At 36.4% G+C, this 20,832-nt stretch overlaps 1 pseudogene; it reads left to right on the top strand.

Moving 5' to 3' along the window:
- The first annotated feature begins 1,018 nt into the window (after positions 1-1,018).
- LOC149241072 (uncharacterized) overlaps positions 1,019-20,832 on the top strand; it is a 42,024-nt pseudogene continuing 22,210 nt past the window's right edge.

Raw genomic sequence — 20,832 nt, 5'->3', positions numbered from 1 at the left:
TTTTCTCTATATAGTTTGGTGTAGCACTCTACCTATCAACAACTTGGTGTAGTACTCTACCTATCAACAACTTGCTTCTTGCGCGCTTGAAGATGGGTGAAGTGTTCACCCAAAACTTCAGAATATTCAAACAATACACACAAATTCCAGAAGTTCTCCATACCAATATATTATTGTTTATAAAAACATCCATTCTATAATAATAATTATCTATTAAATTAACCCTCACATTAATGATTTTAACATTTTTATTTAAATAATATTTAATTAAAAAAATAATATATTAAAAATGTTAAATAAGAATATTGATAAAAATGATTTAAGTACCAGGGAAAATTGCAAAATATGGAAAGGCTTTTATAAAAAAATTAATTAATGTCAAGAATACTTGAAAATAAATAAAGTTTCTAAAATTTAGAAGATGTGATTTAAATTTAACCAATGGCCGGAAAGAATAATTTTATTCAACATGATAACTTACATTCTTCACTTACCAAAACAGGGTACAATAACTTGAAACTTTCATGTACGCTTTATTTTAATAATTAAAAATAACATTTTAGTTGAATCTTCGAGTTGTCACACGCTAATATGCTCATTTTGTTAGCTTATAGTCCTACTTTATCGCCAATGATTCTATCAAATATTCTATTTAAATCCCAGTGAAATGCTCTATTTTAATAAACAAATAGCAAACTACAAAAATAAAGTTGATTTTCCATAAACATTTGGTACGTGACTAAATGAAGCGTCTGTCGTTAGCAAGTTCCGCATAAATTTATTCTTCAAGAAAATCTATTCCACGTTACCGGTCCGATCAGGAGAAGTGAAACTTCAAAGCCCATGCAATTTAATTTTTTTTGGCGTTGTTTTCACGACACCGAAAATAGTCAAGGAAAGCTGCCGCCCGGCATTATTGCGGACCTCTCCATTGAAGGCCTTCTATATAAATTCATTCATCATTCATCACACAACAAATTATTATCTAGCATCTGCCCAGCCAAAGATAGAAAGATACATGGCCATGGCTATCGCTGCAACTCGCATCCAGAAATTCAAAACCTGCAACGCAAAATTCCCAAATCTGGTGATTCGCCCTACGGAATTTTCTGCCACCGCTAAAGAAAAAGAGGGCGATGCCAGGGAGCCACTCCGCTGCTATTTTCCGGCAACAAAGAGGCCTAATTTTAATTTCAAAGGCAACAGGCCCGGAATTCTGCCGTGGATCTCTGTCTCCATCTCAACCAATACAGCTACGGGAATGCTCCAGGTAAGATAATCTCCGCCAATTAATTTAAGGAAGGAAAAAAATTACACCTAGCAGATGCTGTAACCTTTTTGGTTTTTATATATACAAATGAATGAATGATATTTTAATATCTATATGAATGAACGAATGATATTTTAATATCTATGAGATTATTGGATTAGTTTTTCTGTTTTTTTCTTTTTGCAATTCAATCATTTTCTTACTTAAATATTGATGATTGGCTGACCCAACCTTCTAACATTCTAACAGTGCCCTCACTGAAAAGACAATGTCAGGAATTGAGGCTAACACACTGTCATAATTGTCCTGATGTCTCTCAAAGCATCTCATTCCAAAATGAATTGGTTTTCAGATTCCACTGTCCCATATGTGTAAAAAATACATACCCGTTCTTCTCAAGCTTCTTTAGGTCTCTTCCACCTTCCCCTTTCACACCAAAGTTGATGTGACTTAGTTCTTAATTGAGCAATAAGAATTTTTGCTCTCCACTTAATGTTGGCTCCAATGTACTTCTTTTTGTTGGAGATCACAAGTGGGGTTGAATTACTGAAAAGAGTACTTCTTCTTTCTACCCAATTGTTTTCCCCATATACCTTTTACGAAACTTCTCCATAACAAAATTATTTAACTCCTTGCTATTTGTGGGACATGCATTGAGGTAAATATTTCATTTTTACATCCATTTGTTGTTTTGTCTCATCCATTCCTTTCTTTCACTCATGCCTTCATTGAAGATAACTTTCGGCCATCTACCTACTCCCATTTGCTCAATTCCAATTCTTTTTAGATACTTGATTAGAGGCATCATAGCAATTCTTTGGATGGGAGTTGCCCCTAAATTCACTCAACATTATCTCATAAGGAACTAAACTTTTTATTGCACCATGTCCTTGTTTCACTCAACATTATCTCATAATGAACCGAACATTTTATTGTGCCATAGCAATTGCTTCAATGGGAGCTGACTTTGTTTCACTCAACATTATATTATAAGGAACCAAACTTTTTTATTTTGAACTTGCTCATGATCAAACGTTTTTGGATTTTCTCAATTTGTTTTCATTTTGAAACAAGGTTGCTTCTAGCCCACAGTTCACACCTATATAATATCACTGGACAAACTAGAGTCCAAAAATCACTTTAGTCGTTTTCCAATCCCATAATGTTGCCTCTCTACATCTATTTTGAAATACATATAATGTTTTGCACCCAACTAAAAATTCTCTTCTATCTGCAATCCTCCCGATTAAGCTTCTTATTGTATTCATTTACTTCTTCGAAAAAACATATACTACCTTTGCTTCCTTTTATTAGGGGAAATTATTATTTTGACCGTACAGATATTAAATTGTATTCACTAGTTTACAAAAATGTTAAAAAACATATATATGCACATGCTTATAATGATTTAGATCTATTGCTTTTAAAATGAGTTTATTGTTTGTACAACCGCTATAATTTTATAATTTGGTCACTAAAGCTAAGGGCCATAAACATTTTGTTAAAGTCTGAGGAATGTTAGAAATTGCTATGGAAGAAATTCGAAGAGTGAAGCAGATCTGACGGCTGTTACGAAAATTAATTAACTGTCATGTGTGATGTGTATGAAAACTACAACGTAGAGTTTTTGCTGTGATTCGATCTCGCGCCACTGGAATCATCCGTGGATGGGATTTTGTTCCAATAGCTCGGCTGCGAAGTATATTTACATCGAGTTTCAACCAACAACACAATTGCTATTCCACTCCAGGGTGGCAATCCTATTCGTGTATCACGATTTGAAACTAGAGACTTACATTTTAAGCAAAAACATTACAGTTATATTATTTATCATGAAAATTAATTATTTTATTATTTCAGTTAACCTTAGTTTAAAATGAGGTTAATTCTAATGTTGATGGAGAATCTTATCAAAAAGAAATCTCATTCAATACATCAAAGGCAGAGGCAAAGGATGGGATTCACTTTTACTTATAAAATATTTGAGAAAGCTAAAAATTCATCGACCTCTACCGTCAATTATATTAAGGAGAGAAAAATCGTCAATTATACATCTATTTTAATAAATTATAATTTTTTATAATATATATATATATATATATATTAACTATTATATATATATATATATATATATATATATATATTAACTATTATTATTATTATTGGGAAATTAGATTAGTAGTATAATACAAAAATTTAAGATTATTTATATTGTTTATGATTTGATGAATTTACAAGACAAAAAAATAAAAACATTTATAAAGAAAATATTATATGAACTAAAAAAAATTGTTGCATTATTAGAAATTGTATTGTTGGCATGAGCATATGTCATGTAACTTTTCATTCTACTAAGTCGTTCTCCTAACTTGGCATCTGGGGTTCTTCATTTGTGTCTGAGGTGGAGGGATCCATGCCTGTGATTCTCTTGGTGAGGGGTGTGATTTTCTTATTGATGTTTTCCATTTACTCCATTAGTTGATTTCTTATTGAGTGTTAGTGTTGTCTCATAGGACTTTCCCCATTAGAGTTTTTGTGTGCTAGTATAGGTTGATTGTCTGCATATAGGGAAAAGCTCTAGCTTTGTTGGAGTTCCCTATGTTTGGTTTGTGGTCATTCATTTTAAGGATGGCCGCAAACCAAATCATGCTCACGAAACATGACTCTGCTCCTAGCTATAGCTCTCACTTTGGCTCTAGGCTCTAGAAATCCTCTCGACAAGATAAAAGAATTCAAAGGAAAGGGGGCTACGAAAAATCATACCTACATTTAATGCCTAAACAAATATCACTTGAAAATCATTTGATGATAGAAGTTTGGCTAAAATTGCAATTAAAATGAACCTGGTATAATTATACAAAATTTCTGCAGATCCTTTTTTGGGAGAGGAGGAACTCAATCCTAGTATGTCCATACTATTTATAGCACTAGAGTTTTTTTGAGGAATGCTCTTTGCCAGAGTAGACACGGGGTTTGGAACTATTATAAGAGAAGCAAGGGAAATGACAATATCATTACATTCACTAAGGGGCATAATGGTATCTTTGCAAGTGCTTGGACAGGGCTAGGACTGTTTTTGGTCAATGGATTGTCCTAATGGATTGTTACTAGAAAAAAACTCCCACAGACATACCATGTCATTAGTAACGAAGGATTTGAGGGAACTAAATCAATCCTTTCCTTGTTGCTTGTTGGTTATCATGATAAAATTATGAATGGTGACAAACTAAGAAGAGTATTTGAACAATATCTAAGAGATGGGGCCACAACTAAAGCCATCGCCATAACCAGAGCATTGACATGGTTTGTTATGATAAAAAACATCAGTAGCATGCTCATCATGGAAATTTATAGAGTTCTTATTTATGTTGTTTCTCCTATGGTAGCTATGAGCATGATAAAATTAAGAATGATGATAAACTAAGAAGAGTATTTGAAGAAGATCCAGGAGATGGAGCCATAACTGAAGCCATCACCATAAACAAAGCATTGACATGGTTTGTTATGGTAAAAAACATCAGTTACATACTCATCATGGAAATCTATAGAGTTATTTTTTTGTCGTTTCTCCTATGGTAGCTACGAGCATGATAAAATTAAGAATGGTGATAAACTAAGAAGAATATTTGAACAAGATCCAAGAGATGGAGCCGCAACTGAAGCCTTTTCCATAACTAAAGCATCAACATGGTTTGTTATGATAAAAAACATTAGTAACATGCTCATCATGGAAATTTATAGAGTTCTTATTTATTTCATTTCTCCTATGGTAGCTATGAGTACACAAAGAGGTATTTAAGCCAGTTTTTGAGATGAGACGAAGATCTAGAATATATGCATAGACAAAGAAACGATCATTGGTTTCATGGCTACTCAAAGTGGCAGATATGAAAAACTTAGAGAGGTATATCTAATTGGTTTTCCAATGAAAAGTATTTTGATACCAAAGTATGGAAGGTGCTTCAACACTTAGAAAGAGAAGCATGGGCATATACCACATGGACAAAACCCTAGGTGAGTGAAAGATTTCTACATACCTGATAGTTTTAGAAATGGCCACAAACATGTGGCTCTCACACAATCGAGAAATCTAGGAAGGTACATGCTTTGATACTAGTATTAGATAGTCAAGAATGGAGAGTGTATTTTGATAATCATGTGATGCATTTCTCATTAGAATAATTACACATAAATAAATTATTTTATGATCTTTGGTTTCATCTTCCAAGAGGTCTCTTGGACTCTTGATGGCTCTTTACAATCTCTTTAGACTCTTCATGTTCCTTCTCAAAAGAAAAATGCATTCACCATAATCCTTATGGATTAGGTTTCAACCATTCTTATATATAATTGACTTGGTAAAAACAATTTAAAGTCATCAATTGGATATAACTTGGGTGGTTAAAAGGATAAGTTATAAGTTGCATAAAGATAGATTAATCCATGTTAAGGTAAGCTTTGATAACCATAAATATCACACACTTAGTAATACTCTAAGTTTAAAGGGTCGCGCTTTGATAACCATAAATATTGCATTCTTAGTAATACTCTAAGTTTAAAGCGTCACGAATATTTATAAATGAATACTTCATTCCAAAAGACTAAGTTAAATCAAGTAAGGAATTTGGAAAGGTAGAATAAGCCATGAAGGAAGGGAAAAGGGAAATAAGTATGAATAGAAAATATATTATTAGCAATGTAGACCAAAAATATAGTAATAAATAGGAATTTGGGACACTTTGGATCCTCTCTTAAAAATCTTGTGGCTTTCCATTTATATTATATTACTTATTGAAACTTGAGAGCATGTAGAATCTAAGATCCCTAACATAGAAGGACTTGTCTTATGTATAACACACCAATTTATAATACCTAGAATTAGCAATGTGTATTGTAAGTATAATGTATGGAAATTCTAGGCAATGTGTATTGTAAATATAATGTATGGACACATGCCAAGCAATATGTAAATTATGTTTAAAAATAATAAAATAAAATACATCACCAGTTGTAGACAAACACAGATAGAGTCACAGGAGCTATGTTTTCACAGGAGAAAGGGAACTAAGGGGAAATTATACATAGTTATTAATCCTAAGTCACCTTTTGTTACCCTCCATCCCACATTTACCCAATTTCGTTGACCTTCCGAGGTAAACATGAGACGAAGAGTTACTATGACATGACCTGACCTCCAACCTTCAGTTATGGAAGTGGGGCCAACACTGACAACTTACAGACATCCCTCAAGTCTTACAAGACACTCAAGGGCCAAAGAACCACCTCAGGTGACCAAACCCTGAGCTGAAGCTACTTTTCTCACAACTTAACCCCAAACACATGAAAAATCCCATAAGGGTTCAGTTATAGGGCTCCAACCACACACATGACACCGCTTACATGTGGTTATAGCCCAAAACTTCTAGTTCAGAGGGTGCAGTCCCAAAATCTAAGCCACAATTCTAGGCCAGCCTCTAGACCACTACCCAAAATTGTCTGAGACTTTCCAAAATCATTATTGGCATGAGGAAAAATCTAAACATTCAAACTCGAATCAATAAATTGACCTAGATTGCCTATAACACGCTAGACTTTTCGTCAAACACTTCAAGAAACATGTAAGCTACAGGTCGTGAATGCATATATGATTATAATAGTATGAGATTCATCTAAGAATTACCAAGAAGGCTTTATTCCCTCTCCACATAGCTACAACAACACTTATTAGTCCATACATTCATCAATCAATCGATAACTAAACGATTCATGAAAAGAGCCATGGATGGTACACATCATATAACCAGAAAAAAAAACCAACATAGAAACTATAGAAACTCACCCATATTATCACCAACATAATACTACAAATGCTCATAGATCACGGTAAGAAAATGTCTTATATTAACATAGGAAACTACCAACCAAGTCAAGAACTTCCACGTACCACCCAACCATAGATTGGGCTGAACCAAATCTATCTTTTAGTTAATCACCCCCACACCATATTCCAAGCATGAATGTGGGATATCATGGAATAAACCAATACAAAACCAAATCGGGGCTTCCAAAGGCCAACTGCCTCAACCCTCAACCAGTGATTCCACCTCACGGTCGGACATCACTAACACCAACTAGATCGGCCTCTACCCAAGTTGTCTAAGGCTCCAGGAACTAGTAACTCAACCCATAACCTTCTAGGGCTCTAGAGTATTTATTTAACCCAGCTCCAAGGACTAGTAAATCAACCCACCAAGGGCTCTAAAGTGTTTTTCCCAACTTGGGCTCCAGGACTAGTAACTCAACCCAAGTTCTTCCAGGGCTTCCTGAGCGTTTGTTCCAACTCATAGCCATAAGGAATTACGAGCACTAATAAGAAAACAATCAAGTGGAAAAAACCCATAACACCATGTTTATCCAGGAAATGACAAGCCAAGGCTAAAACCATTATCAATTCAGGCAATCCTCCATGCCAATGAGAGCACATAACTAGAAATCACATGCATATACCATGCATCCAAACATCAGAAAGGAAATCACACATGCAACATGTTACCTACAAATAAATCTAGTTGTAGTCATTGATCCACCTGTTCCCTTACGTTTTCCTACTTTCCTTTACCTTCTTTCTTTAATCCAAGTGAAACTAAAGTGCTCCAGGCATGCTCCAATATATCTCTAAGTGTGCAAGAGTATGAGAGATTGAGATAATAGAAGAGATCTCCACTGAAAAATTGTCAAAAGGCTCAACTAAACTGTCAAAAGATATGAATTAACCTGAAGAAGCCTTTTTATTGTTAAGGCCTCTATTTTCTTCATTTTCCTCTATTTTTCCTTCAATTTCCTTCTCATCCAAGTTTATTTCTCTTCACCTTCCTTTTCTCCTATTTTTATTTATTTCATAAATAAAATGCCAACTATTGCCATATTGTATTTTCCAATTTCCATAGCCATTCAGTGATACCCATCACTATGGTTTTCCCAACATTCATCTTGGAATATGTGTCCGATGACCATGGTCTTATTTTTTTTGCATTTACATAGAAAATCAACCATGGGGTTGTTAAAAACCCCTCCTCCTTAGTGGAACACCATGGACAATGTTCAATGACACCAATAAACCAACAAAACACATGCCTCCCATGGAAATTTATAACACAAATCGATGCAACATTTACATCATATCATATACCAAGTCAATGACCATCATAACATGAACACCATACTGCTTATTGGAGCTTTATAACACAGCTCGATGCGGTGTTTACAACATACATATGCTTAGACATATGACGAACTCAAAATCAAACATGTATATACCAAATAATATCCACTCAACCGACGAATAAAGAAGGATACATAGCCTACATCTGACCATCCATCTCCCATGTATCTTGATCAGGCCCAAAGTCTGTCCACTACACTTTAACTTGCCCGATTGCTCTGTTCGAGAGCATGAGACGTTTCTACTGCAATATGCCTTGTGGTTATAGCTAGAATTATCCCTCTAGTTCCACCTGCAATACAGACCAATTAATCACATGATCAACATCTTAGACATATTCCTAAGTAATGAAAAAAGGAAAACATTATGGACTTTCACTATCGAAGGCAATGCAAATCGATAGGACACTGGTCCAAACCTCTCAAGGATCTCAAAAGGCCCACAATATTGAGGTGCCAATTTGGCACATGATCTAGTCCTCAAGGAATTCTTCTTGTTCTTGATGCAGAAGTACACATGTTCCCCAACCTGAAACTCCTTAAATACCGTGTGTTGATCTACATAAATATTCATCCTGTCATGTGTTGCCTTCAAATTACTCTTAATAACTTGCATTTGTTATTCCATCTTGGCCAACACATTGGATCCAATCAATACCTTGTTCATTGAATCACTCCAACTAATAGGAGTATTACAACTCTGCCCATAAAGTTCCTCAAACAGATTCATCTTCAAGAACTCCTGGTACCCATTTTTATAGGAAAACTCAACCAATGGTACATACTCTTCCCACTTCATCTAGCGATGCATAATGTACATCCTTAGAATGTCCTCAAGGATCTTATTAAACCTCTATGTCTGTACATTTTTCTATGGATGCTAAGTTGTAATTTTCCCAAACCTACAAACAACTCTTTCCAAAACCTAGAAGTGAACTTGACATCTCTATCAGATACAATCTTCTTAGGAACACCATGAAACCTCACTATCTCTCTCATGAAAATTTGAGCTACCTTCTCTAGCTAAATTCGTAGACTTAACTGCAATGAAGTGTGCTACCGTACTTAACCTGTCAACCACAACCATGATGGAATCATACTGCTTCGATGCCCTTGGTGAACCTATAATGAAATCCATGGAAATTGATCTGAAATGTTGGGAAAACTTGTTAATGCTATGCAAGCTCCCTCATCAATATAAAAAAATTGTGTTTAGGATCATCTCAAATTAACCAAAATGTGAGGAATTATGTGTCAAGTTATGTGTCTTTTATAAGCAATTTATGAGGTTAATTAGTTGTTAAAAACACATATACAACAAATAAAATGCAAAGAAGTAAAACACAACAAACCGATAACACAAAGATGATAAAGGAGTTCACCCCTCTTGGGATGCATCTCCTTGGACCTGCTTCAATGGATAGGACCTCTTTGGATTAATGGTCAACGCTCTAATTACATGCAACTGTAGTGCTTCAATGGCTTTGTAACCTACTCCATTGGATTCATAAGACCCAAAAACCCAAAAAATGACTTTCCAAGCTCTGCAATTGGACTTCAGCTGATCTAGGCTTTACCTCCTCTCCTGGTGGCCCTAAGCTTCCTTAAAGTTCAACGTAGAAAAATCACATACAAAAGTTCTTTTCTGCCTCTACAACCTATTCCATTGTGTTCATAGCATCCAAATCATCTAGGAATGACTCTTTCTAAGCCAAAATTGGTCGAAATATGCCAAAGTTATGGCCTCTTCAGTTTTCCCTAGGAAAACTCCACCAAAATTGGAGAAACTCCAGTTAACTCCGCCAAATTTAGAGTAAGGCCGATTTAGCGAACCTTCCAAATCTCTGCCAACCTAATCCCCTTAATTAGTTATAATCATGGCTTAATTACTATTAAAATCACTTAGTGCGTTTAATGGCATGGTTATCGTTAAGCTCCAGCCTTCAGTTATGGGTTTTGGTCATATGGGGAGGGGGTTGGCCCACGTATTAAACTTTAAATACAACGTGCACTCATAGTTGGTTAAGTAACATTGGCGTGATGTAGTAGTAATGCGTTGGGCTTGTGCAGTGCAAGTCACAAGTTCAACTCCCCGGCTTGCCAATAAAAATTTTCCATTGTGCGCAGATGCTCATAGGCCTTTGGGGAGGGACATGTGGTTGCCTCTGAGCTTGCCACATGTCAACTTCTCATTGGTCCTTCCCTGACCAATGAAAAAAGCCAACACATCAAACTATTGACCATTCATACAGCACCACTTGGTGTGACCTCACTGGCTGTTGACCAACCTTTGACCTGCACAGTCACCTGCCACGTCAATAGTACAGACTGTGCAATGACTGTACTTTTTTTTTTCAAAATTCCTCTATTTGGCAAAGTGGACAGAACACGATATCTTTCTCATACGAGCTCCGTTTTGAGTGAAATGAGTTGAGTTGGGATTGTATCACTGAGACGGATGTGGTCGTTCAGGTTTTGATTGATTCCAAGCACTTTTATTTTTGAGCAAATTTTTTCCCCTAATCCAAATTTCAATCACTCCTTCCCACTGACAGGCTTTGGGACCCACAAAATATGGTTATATTATGAGATCTGAAAAACTCTTCTCATTCCCAAGTTCTATCAATTGATTCTACTTGGAAAAATCTCCATGACAACCACTTGGGTTCACTGACATGCCTTGCCTTGCAAATGGCTTGGCACTTCAACCAATGTTCTCCTTTTGTTGTTAACCCAATCCAACACTTGTTGGTTTCTTGCTGATTAAACACCCTATTGTACCAAAGCGATCCCTCGATGCTTGGAAAGCTGATTGGCGGCCTTCCCACTGAGAATCATGTTCCTCCTTTGTAACACATGCATTCTATGCAAGCTTCTCCTTGGAAACCACTTTTCCAAGTTAAGCCCATCTGAGTGAACTATAGCAACGAGTTCCAATATCAGTAATAAAAATAAAATAAATTACCATTCTTTTACCTCCATGGTTCCAAATTTCTCATCTAGAAGAATGCATTCGCCATCTCTTTCACTTCTTGGCTTCAACACATCAAATGCATTGTATACCATCTGATATTTTACAAGGGCTGCAAATTTTTTTGGCATTTTTTTTCCACTTTCACTTCTTGATTCCATCATCCTCCAGTATTAACATGCTACTCATGTCATGATTTTAGAATGAAGGCTAATCATGAGCCTCTTTCTCAAGTGTGGACCTTCCAAAATCCCGCAACATCTTGTCACAAAAAACACCATTAACCTTGAAAAAACATTCATGCAAGAAGAACTTGATGACCTATTCCTTTTGCTTCTTCAAAGAAACAAATGTCACATCATGTGAACATTGCCATGTAATCTTACATCTTGGTGTATAAACCATTGACTAAACACAAGTCAACAAAACATGCTTCTTTAAACAATTGACTTTCAAATCAAGTAAAGGCATGTACAACAACTTAACGATTTACAACAAGAATTCGACATTCTCATGAAACAATTCGTCACATCTCCCTTCCATCTTTGGAGACAAAAATCAACTCTTCCAAATCAATATAACATGCATGTAACAATCAATCGACCACACAAGCCGACACTCATGCATGTGCAAATGATCAACATTCTCAAGTTGACAACATACATATTAACAAAGCAATCAACCAACACAAGTCAATCACTCATGCATGTTCAAGCATAATGAAACTATTAAAAATTCCACTATTCACCCACACAAAATCTCATGCATGTATAACAATTTCAACTCTCTCACAAGTACAAGAATCCCAACAGTATGTACGAGTACTTAAAGAGTTGAAATGACAAAATTTTTTGCAATAAAGTGAGTCAAATAATCCACTTTCGAACACCAACCTGGCGTAAACATGCAAGTTCAAGAATGCAACATGCATGCAAATTTGTAGTTTCAAATTGCCATCTTTGCTACATCTAAGTGAGCCAACATAACTCTATTTTTCCAACATCTTTCTTCATGCAATATGTAGCATACTTTTAGGAAAAAATAAATGCATCAATAAGGAAAAAATTTCATCAATTATCAAAAGAAATGCAAGGCCTTAATTGGTTAAGAAATCTAACCATCTCTTTCCAAACCATTTCCATGGCACTTCTTTCAGTTGCACTTCATCATGTGTATCATCCTGACCCACATCAATTATAAAATCCTCTTTTCCATTCTTGGCAAAATATCTCTCCACCTTCTTCAAATTTCATGGATGACTTGTTGGATGCAAATTCCAACAATTGTCTACAAGATGACCCTGCTTATGGCAATGAGTACAAAATAATTGCATCTTCTTTTCAACATGGCTTCCATTATCCAATGGACCTTTGGTTTTCTGTCTCTTTTGTTTTGAAAGTTTCCTGTGTATGGCTATCCTCTTCCAACACCTCAAAACAATATGGTTACTCAAACCACAAAAGGAACATGTAAATTTTCTCCAAATCTTATGTGAAGATTTACCATGTTTATCATAATCAAAGGAAACTTGATTAAAGGCATATTTATACCTTCACATTCACCTTTTTCACCTTATTGAGGAGGTGAATTTGATGAAGTAGTGGCTCTCTTCGGAATACCAACAATGGTTTCAATGAACTTAGAGCTTTCAACATTCTCTTGTTTTCCATTTCCACTAGTTGCATGCTTTTGAGCATCTTCTTGAAAAGTGGGTATAAAACTTTTGCATTCCTCATGAACACAAACTTCACAAGCATGTAGTGAAAGTCCTTCTTGGAAAACCTTCATGTGCCTCCTTGGTTTTGGAGCATTCTCCATCATGTTGGCCATAACCAAGACCCAAATACCTAGGCCTCTCCTCAACAAAAATTGGCTCAACTATGCCTTGTACATGTTTGCCTAACCCTTTACCTTCATAGCCCATCTTCATCAATAATTTGGACCCTATTCCTCTAGTGTGTCTTTCAAAAGCACCAAAACATTCATTTTGAGAGGAAATTGAAGTTAAAACTGAATTGCATATCTCATTTTCATGCACATACTTGGCTAGGGTTTCCTTGGCATCATGGAGTTGAATCTCCATCTCATGCATCTTTCCAAGAAGCTCTTGATTCTCCTCCTTCATGGCCAACAACTCCTCTTGAAGTATAGTGTTCTCCTTCCTATCTTCATTCATCTCTTGCACCATATCTCTCATGATGATAATCTCTTGCAACATCTCTAAGTCAAAGAGTCTTGCTAAGGAAGATGGATTAGAAACATCACTTGTTGAAGCTATCATCACACTTTTAATGCATAAAAAAGATTCACACATAAACTTTCACACAGTTAAATTCTCCTTGCACAAATACAAAACCAATAGCTAATTTTCTAGCTAACCTTGGCAAACCATCTAAGGGTTAAAATGAGCTAACAATGCTCTGATACCAACCTGATCTGAAATTTTGGGCAAACTTCTTAATGCTATGCAAGCTCCCTCCTTAGTATAAAAAGATTGTGTTTAGGATCATCTCAAATTAACAAAAATGTGAGGAATTATGTGTCAAGTTATGTGTCTTTTATGAGCAATGTATGAGGTTAATTAGCTGTTAAAAACACATATACAACAAGTAAAATGTAGAGAAGTAAAACACAACAAAATCATAACACAAAGCTGATAAAGGAGTTCACCCCTCTTGGGCTACATCTCCTTGGATCTGCTTCAATGGTTAGACCCTCTTTGGATTAATGGTCAATTCTCGTATTACATGCACATGAAATGCTCCAATGGTTTTGCAACCTCCTCCATTGGATTTAGAAGACCCAAAACCCCCCAAAAATTACTTTCCAAGCTCTGGAATTGGACTTCAGCTGATCTAGGTTTGACCTCCTCTCCTAGTGGCCCTAGGCTTCCTTAAACTTCAACGTAGAAACATCATGTACAAAAGTTCCTTTCTGCCTCTGCAACCTATTCCATTGTGTTCAGAGCATCCAAATCATCTAGGAATGACTCTTTCTGAGCCAAAATTGGTCGAAATATGCCAAAGCTATGGCCTCTTCAATTTTCCCTAGGAAAACTCCACCAAAACTAGAGAAACTCCAGTTAACTCCGCCAAATTTGGAGTAAGGTTGGATTTAGCAGACCTGCAAAACCGTTGCCAACCTAATTCCACTTAATTAGTGATAATCATGGCTTAATGACCATTAAAATCACTTAGTGTGTTTAATGGCGCTGTTATCGTTAAGATCTAGCTTCTGGTTATGGGTTTTGGTCACATGGGGAGGGGTTTGGCCCTCTCCTCCCCCCAACCCACCACATATTAAACTTTAAATACAATGTGTGCTTGTAGTTGGTTAAGTAACATTGGCGCGACATAGTGGTAATGCGTTGGGCTTGTGCAGTGCAAGTCACGGGTTCGACTCCCAAGCCTACCAATAAAATTTTTCCATTATGCACTGATGCTCATAAGCCTTTGGGGGGGGGGACATGTGGCGGCCTTCGGGCCTGCCACATGCCACCTTCTCATTGGTGCTTCCACGACCAATGAAAAAATGCCAACGCATCAAACTGTTGACCATTCATATAGCACCACTTGGCGTGACCTCACTGGTCATTGACCAACCTTTGACTTGCATAGTCATCTGCCACATTAGCAATACGTATTGATAATTATGCAGTGACTGTACTTTTTGTTTCAAAATTCTTCTGTTTAGCAAAGCGAATAGAACGTGATATCTTTCTCATACGAGGTTTATTTTAAGTGAAACGAGTTGCATTGGGATTGTATTGTCGAGACGAACGTGATCATTCAGATTTTGATTGATTCTTAGCACTTTGATTTTTGAGCAAATTTTTGCCCCTAATCCAAATTTCGATTAGAAATGACCTCCCATTTCCACTCTGTAATCGGAATCAGCTACAATAAACCACTTGGATGCTTACACTATGCTTTTACCTGCTGACAATCCAAACCTCACAACAAAATCAACCACCTCTTTCTTCAAGTTCGGCTAATAGTAGAATTGCTTAACTTTTGTCATTGTCTTCTAATATCTCGGGTGATCCTTATCTTTTCAGCTACCAGAATTAACCAATACCTCTTACTTCTGTGATGTTAGTAAAATTGCATATGAAAGAGTATGAAAATTCGCATTTTCATACTGTAAAGAAGATGAAACATAATGACAACCATCAAATCAAATAACACAAACACATTGATAACAGAGTTCACCTAGTGTGGGTTACATCTCTGGGCCCTGGTGTCAAGAGTGGGGAGATCGCTTCATTAAATGTTGCAAGATTATGATAAGTACATAGTAAATTATTTTTCATTACAAGGATAAATTCCCTCAAGCAGAGTGGCATGTCTCTCCACGAGACGTTCTTAGGAACTCTCACTCAAATGGGCCCTCCTTTAGCATGACAAGCTAATAAAATCTCACATGAAGTGGCATACAAGTATCCCTCAACATAATGGTAATTGGGGATCTCAACAACAAAAACATCATCTCATCAAATCAGAAGAAAAGCATGGAATTACTACATCATTTACCTCCACTTTCGGTATGGCTGGAAAGTACAAAGATCAGCAAACAAAATGGACTGCACTATTGAATTCATGGCGCAAAATTGTGTCAAACAACATAAATTTTACGCCTTTCTAACACCATCAAATTTTGGACCTTAAGGAATCTCAAAGATTCCCCCAAATATTCCTTCCTCAAGATGGCCAAAAAATTCTTTACTTGGATGAAAATTTTGAGCACACCACAGCTCTCCCTACAAAATTATGTGAAAAATGATTATAAAGTCGACATCATTCTGTCTTTGTCAAAAATCAACTTCCAAGGGAATATTTTAGATTCCACAAGATTCTACAAAGATTCCTTATTGATAGTCGCCTGAATTCCTATTGCTTAGATGGGGAAACAGACCACACCATCATGTTCCCTACAAAATTATGGTTCGTTTAAGTATAAAGTTGGCATGAATCTGACACTGTGAAAAATCACCCTCTATGGAATATTTTAGATTCCTCACTACATCACAGAATATTCTATGGAATATTCCCCCGAATATTCTCCACCTCAAAACTTGTGCCTACTCTTAGCTGGGTTTCATCTGCACCTGGTTCCACTCAATGCTCCTCCTATGCAAGTCAAATGGTATTTGTTGATGTTTAAATAAAAAGTGTCGAGTGAATTAACCAATGAATTTGTTGACTTAGTTGATTGGGTAGTGAAATGAGGTGTGGGAGACCCGGGTTCCAATCCCACAGTCCTCCCCATTTGGCACTCGGTGTATTTAATTTTGGTGGTGCGTCCGTTGGCAGTTTCGTTTTAACAGCGTGCAATTATGTTAATCGTTGAGCAGTGTTCACATATGGCATATGATTTGAGCTGCACATTTTAATATGGCATTGGTTATGGGAATGCCACTGGTGGGCCATCCCACAGATCGGCGCAGATTCGACACCCGTCAACCCCCATTGTAACATAGCCACTTCTCGAATCGTAGGGGAGGGTCTCGAGTTACCCGCGAGCCCTAACCCATATATATATATATATATATATATATATATATATATATATATATATATATATATATATGACGGGTATGAGGGGTTGCGAGATCGATAGGCCCACCACCATTTTTTTAAATTCTTTTAATTTTTATAAACAAATTGGTCAAACATTTTCCATCGATTTTTTGGGTTACGAGAGAAATTAACGAGGAGACAAATTCACCCGTTCTGACGGTTGAATTTCGTCTGGCAGAAAATTCCAAATTGTTGCCTTGTTAGTGGCTGCCACTTGCCCAACTTTGACTATAACTTTGGCCAGCTATAACTTGAGCATACGAACTTAGATTTGAGTGTCGTTTCCAACAGATGAATCAAGACGATGAGCACTACGATCTGGTCCTAGTTTCACTTCAATATGGTGACTTTGATTTTTGAGCTATTCTAAGCCACTACTGAATTTTGAGTGTGTATGGAGCCACCTAGATCACCGAGTGACCTCAATACGGATTGACATTAAATTCCCTCAAGATAAGCTTCTTGAGCTCATTGTTGTTTGACACATAGATCTTATCCCTAAATCTGACTAAACCATCTATTGTGAGATGATAATCCACATCCTGATCACTTGTACCCTGTTGTTGTAACCTATGCTTAAGCTACAAATAACTGCTATCCTGTTGTCCTACCTACAAGATTCTCTCCTGCAAGATTGTCCCATAATAACTTACTGCGAAAATGTGATTTACCTACACTCTTATGCTAAGAGCATTTGCAACCATGTTCTCCTTTCCCTTAATGTACCTGATCTCAAAATCAAACTCACTGAAAGCAGCCAACCACCTAGCCTTACTGGGATTCATATTAGGTTGGTCAAACAAGTATCTCAACCCACTGTGATCATTCATTAAAACAAACCTCTTGCTAAGAAGATAGTGTCTCCATATCTTTAATGCATGAATGATAGCTACCAACTCAAGATCACGAGTCACATAATTATGCTCGTACTCATTCAGTTTTTTTTATTCGTTGCATACCAATTTTCCTTCCTGTATCAAAACTCCACCAAGTCCTCTCTTGCAATAATTTGTACACACGAAAAAATCTTTATCTGGATTTGACATCTTTAGAATTGGAGTGTTCGTAAGCAACTGCTTCCACTGCTCAAAACTAGCTGCACAATCCTCTGTCCATTCAAACATATTTCGTTTTCTCTGCAATCATGTAATAGGATAGGCAATCCATGAGAAGTTTCAAATGTACCTCCTCTATTAACCTGCTAATCCCATGAATGATCTGACCTCATCCACATTCTTAGGAGTTGCCCATTCCATGATAGCTCTGATCTTTTTCGGGTCCACTACTATACCTTCCTTGGAAACAACATGCCTTAAGTAATGAAATTATATCTGAAAGAAATTGCACTTACTAAAATTGGCATACAATCAATGCTCTCTCAACAATTTTAACATTGTTGCTAGATTTTTTTCATGTTCTTCATCATTCCTAGAATATATCAATATGTCATCAATAAATATTATCACAAACTTGTCCAAAAAAGGATGCAACACACTATTCATCAAACAAATGAAAGTAGTTGGAGCATTAATCAAACCAAAAGAAACCACAACAAACTCATAATGCGCATGCCTAGCCCGTAATGTGGTTTTGTAGATCTCCTCTTCTTTGATGAGTAACTGATGATATCCTAATCTCAAGTCAATTTTCGAGAACATTGTTGCTCCCTTCAACTGATCAAACAAGTCATCGATCTACGGCAAATGATACATATTCTTGATCGTCACCTTTTTCAACTCCTTGTGATCAATACATAACCTGAGAGTACCATCCTTCTTCTTAACAAACAACAATGGTCCACCCCAAGACAAAAAACTTGGCCTAATATATCCCTTTTCAAGCATTTCCTTCAATTGCAGCTTCAGTTCCACTAACTCTGAAGTGCTCAACATGTACAGTGCCTTTGATGTTGGTGTTGCTCCTAACATTAACTCAATAGAAAATTCCACTTCCCTATAAGGCGATAACTCTGAAATCTTTGATTGAAATACATCTTTAAATTGCTGCAAATATAGATACCTCTTCAAGACTTCAGCATGCTCAATATCCTTCCCTTTGTCACTGGAAATATGAACTACAAACAATACACACCTTTTCATGCTACTCCACTTTGCTTGCATAGTTGTAACCATTCTCACAGATGTAGGCTTCTTCTTACCCTACAAGATTATCTTCTCGTCGTTCTCTTATCTTCATCATCATCCAGACACTCAATAACCTTATCATAGCAATCCACTTTAGTCTTGTGAATGTACAACCAATCCATACCCAACAACATATTATATGATCCCAATGGAAGCACATTTAGATACACTAATGTAGACATATTTTTCAGCTCAAATGCATAAGATTTCACCCAATGATGAACTATTTTCTTAGTACATGTAACCAATTGCACCATGGCAAGACTCTACATGCACTTCTTTATTCAAGCAACACTTATCCACTAGGTCAAGACTGATATAACTATAGTTAGATCTGGGATCAAGCAAAATAGAAACAACTTGATCATAAATCTTACCTTCCATCTCAATAATAGATGTTTGATGATCATTTTGCCTATTATCCAATGCTGCATAAATATGAGGAATACTTTGTCCAACATCCCCAACTATTTGTGCCTCCTCAACACTATAAATCTGAGGTATGCCACCCTGATGTTGTGGACAATCTCTCCTACCTTGATCCTTGCCATAGGTCTAACACTACAAAGGCTTCCTGCCATCACCCTTGTTCTGCTCCTCATACTGGAATCCTTGTCCTATATCAACTACATTGAATTTCTTGCACGGTGTTACATTCTCCTTGTTACATGTATCCTGAGGTCTTCCTCTCTTCTTATCCCACTTTCCCTTACTCTTGTCATTACCTTCCTAACCCTACTTAGGCTCCAACTTATGCTTATACTGGTCATAACAATGTTTTATCTTCCCAATTACTTCTTCCAATGTCCTAGGAACATCATACTCAATCCGATCTTTAAATGCTAAAGGAAATCCACTAATGAATCTTTGAACCTTCATATTTTCATCCTTAAGATATGGCACATACCTCAATAGATCCAAGAACTTATTCATATACTCTTTGTTTGTCATCGATCCCATCTTCAACTCATAGAAATCTTTAGCCTTACCATCATAATATCTCTCTAACAAGTACTTCCTAAAAAGTCTCTTGAATTCGTGCAAACTCAACTCCTTTGTCTTGATGCCTCTAACACACTTTACACCTTCTCATCAGATGTATGCTTTCCCTTTGAGACTAAAAATGGCTATCCTGACTTTCATATAATTTTCATAATCATGTAGCTCGAAAAATTTCTTCATCCCAAGTAACCATGCTTATGCATCTTCTGGTTTCTTTAGCTCTCCATCAAATGTAGGAGGTTCAGATTTATTGAACTCATCTAATAAGTACTGCTTCTCACCCCTCCTGTAAGGATGATAATGATGATGACCATTTTGTTTCTCTGGTCCATAACCAGAATGGAATCCATAATCACTACCTCTCCTGTAAAGTGTATCCAACCATCTTCTACCTCTAACCGTGTCATCTCTGTATGAACTATGCCCCGGTCGAGATCTGCTACCATATGCCTTTAGACATCTCAAAGTATTTTTTATGTCAGGAGAGTACTCATCTTTGTGTTGCTCATCTTATCTATAAGGAGAATCTCATAAATTGTAATCCACCATTTTGCTAGTCATTTTTGATCCTCTTCTTCTTGCAAACATACCATGTTAGATAACGAATTATAAACATAATCAACATACCTCAGTGAAGTTTGTGGG

The sequence above is a fragment of the Pinus tabuliformis genome, chromosome 8 (assembly GCF_031772625.1).
Source record: "Pinus tabuliformis cultivar Carrire ecotype Pingquan chromosome 8, CPIR1, whole genome shotgun sequence".
NCBI classification, from domain to species: Eukaryota; Viridiplantae; Streptophyta; class Pinopsida; order Pinales; family Pinaceae; genus Pinus; species Pinus tabuliformis.
Note: the sequence above shows the minus strand (reverse complement) of the source record. Positions and strands in the feature narration are given on the sequence as shown.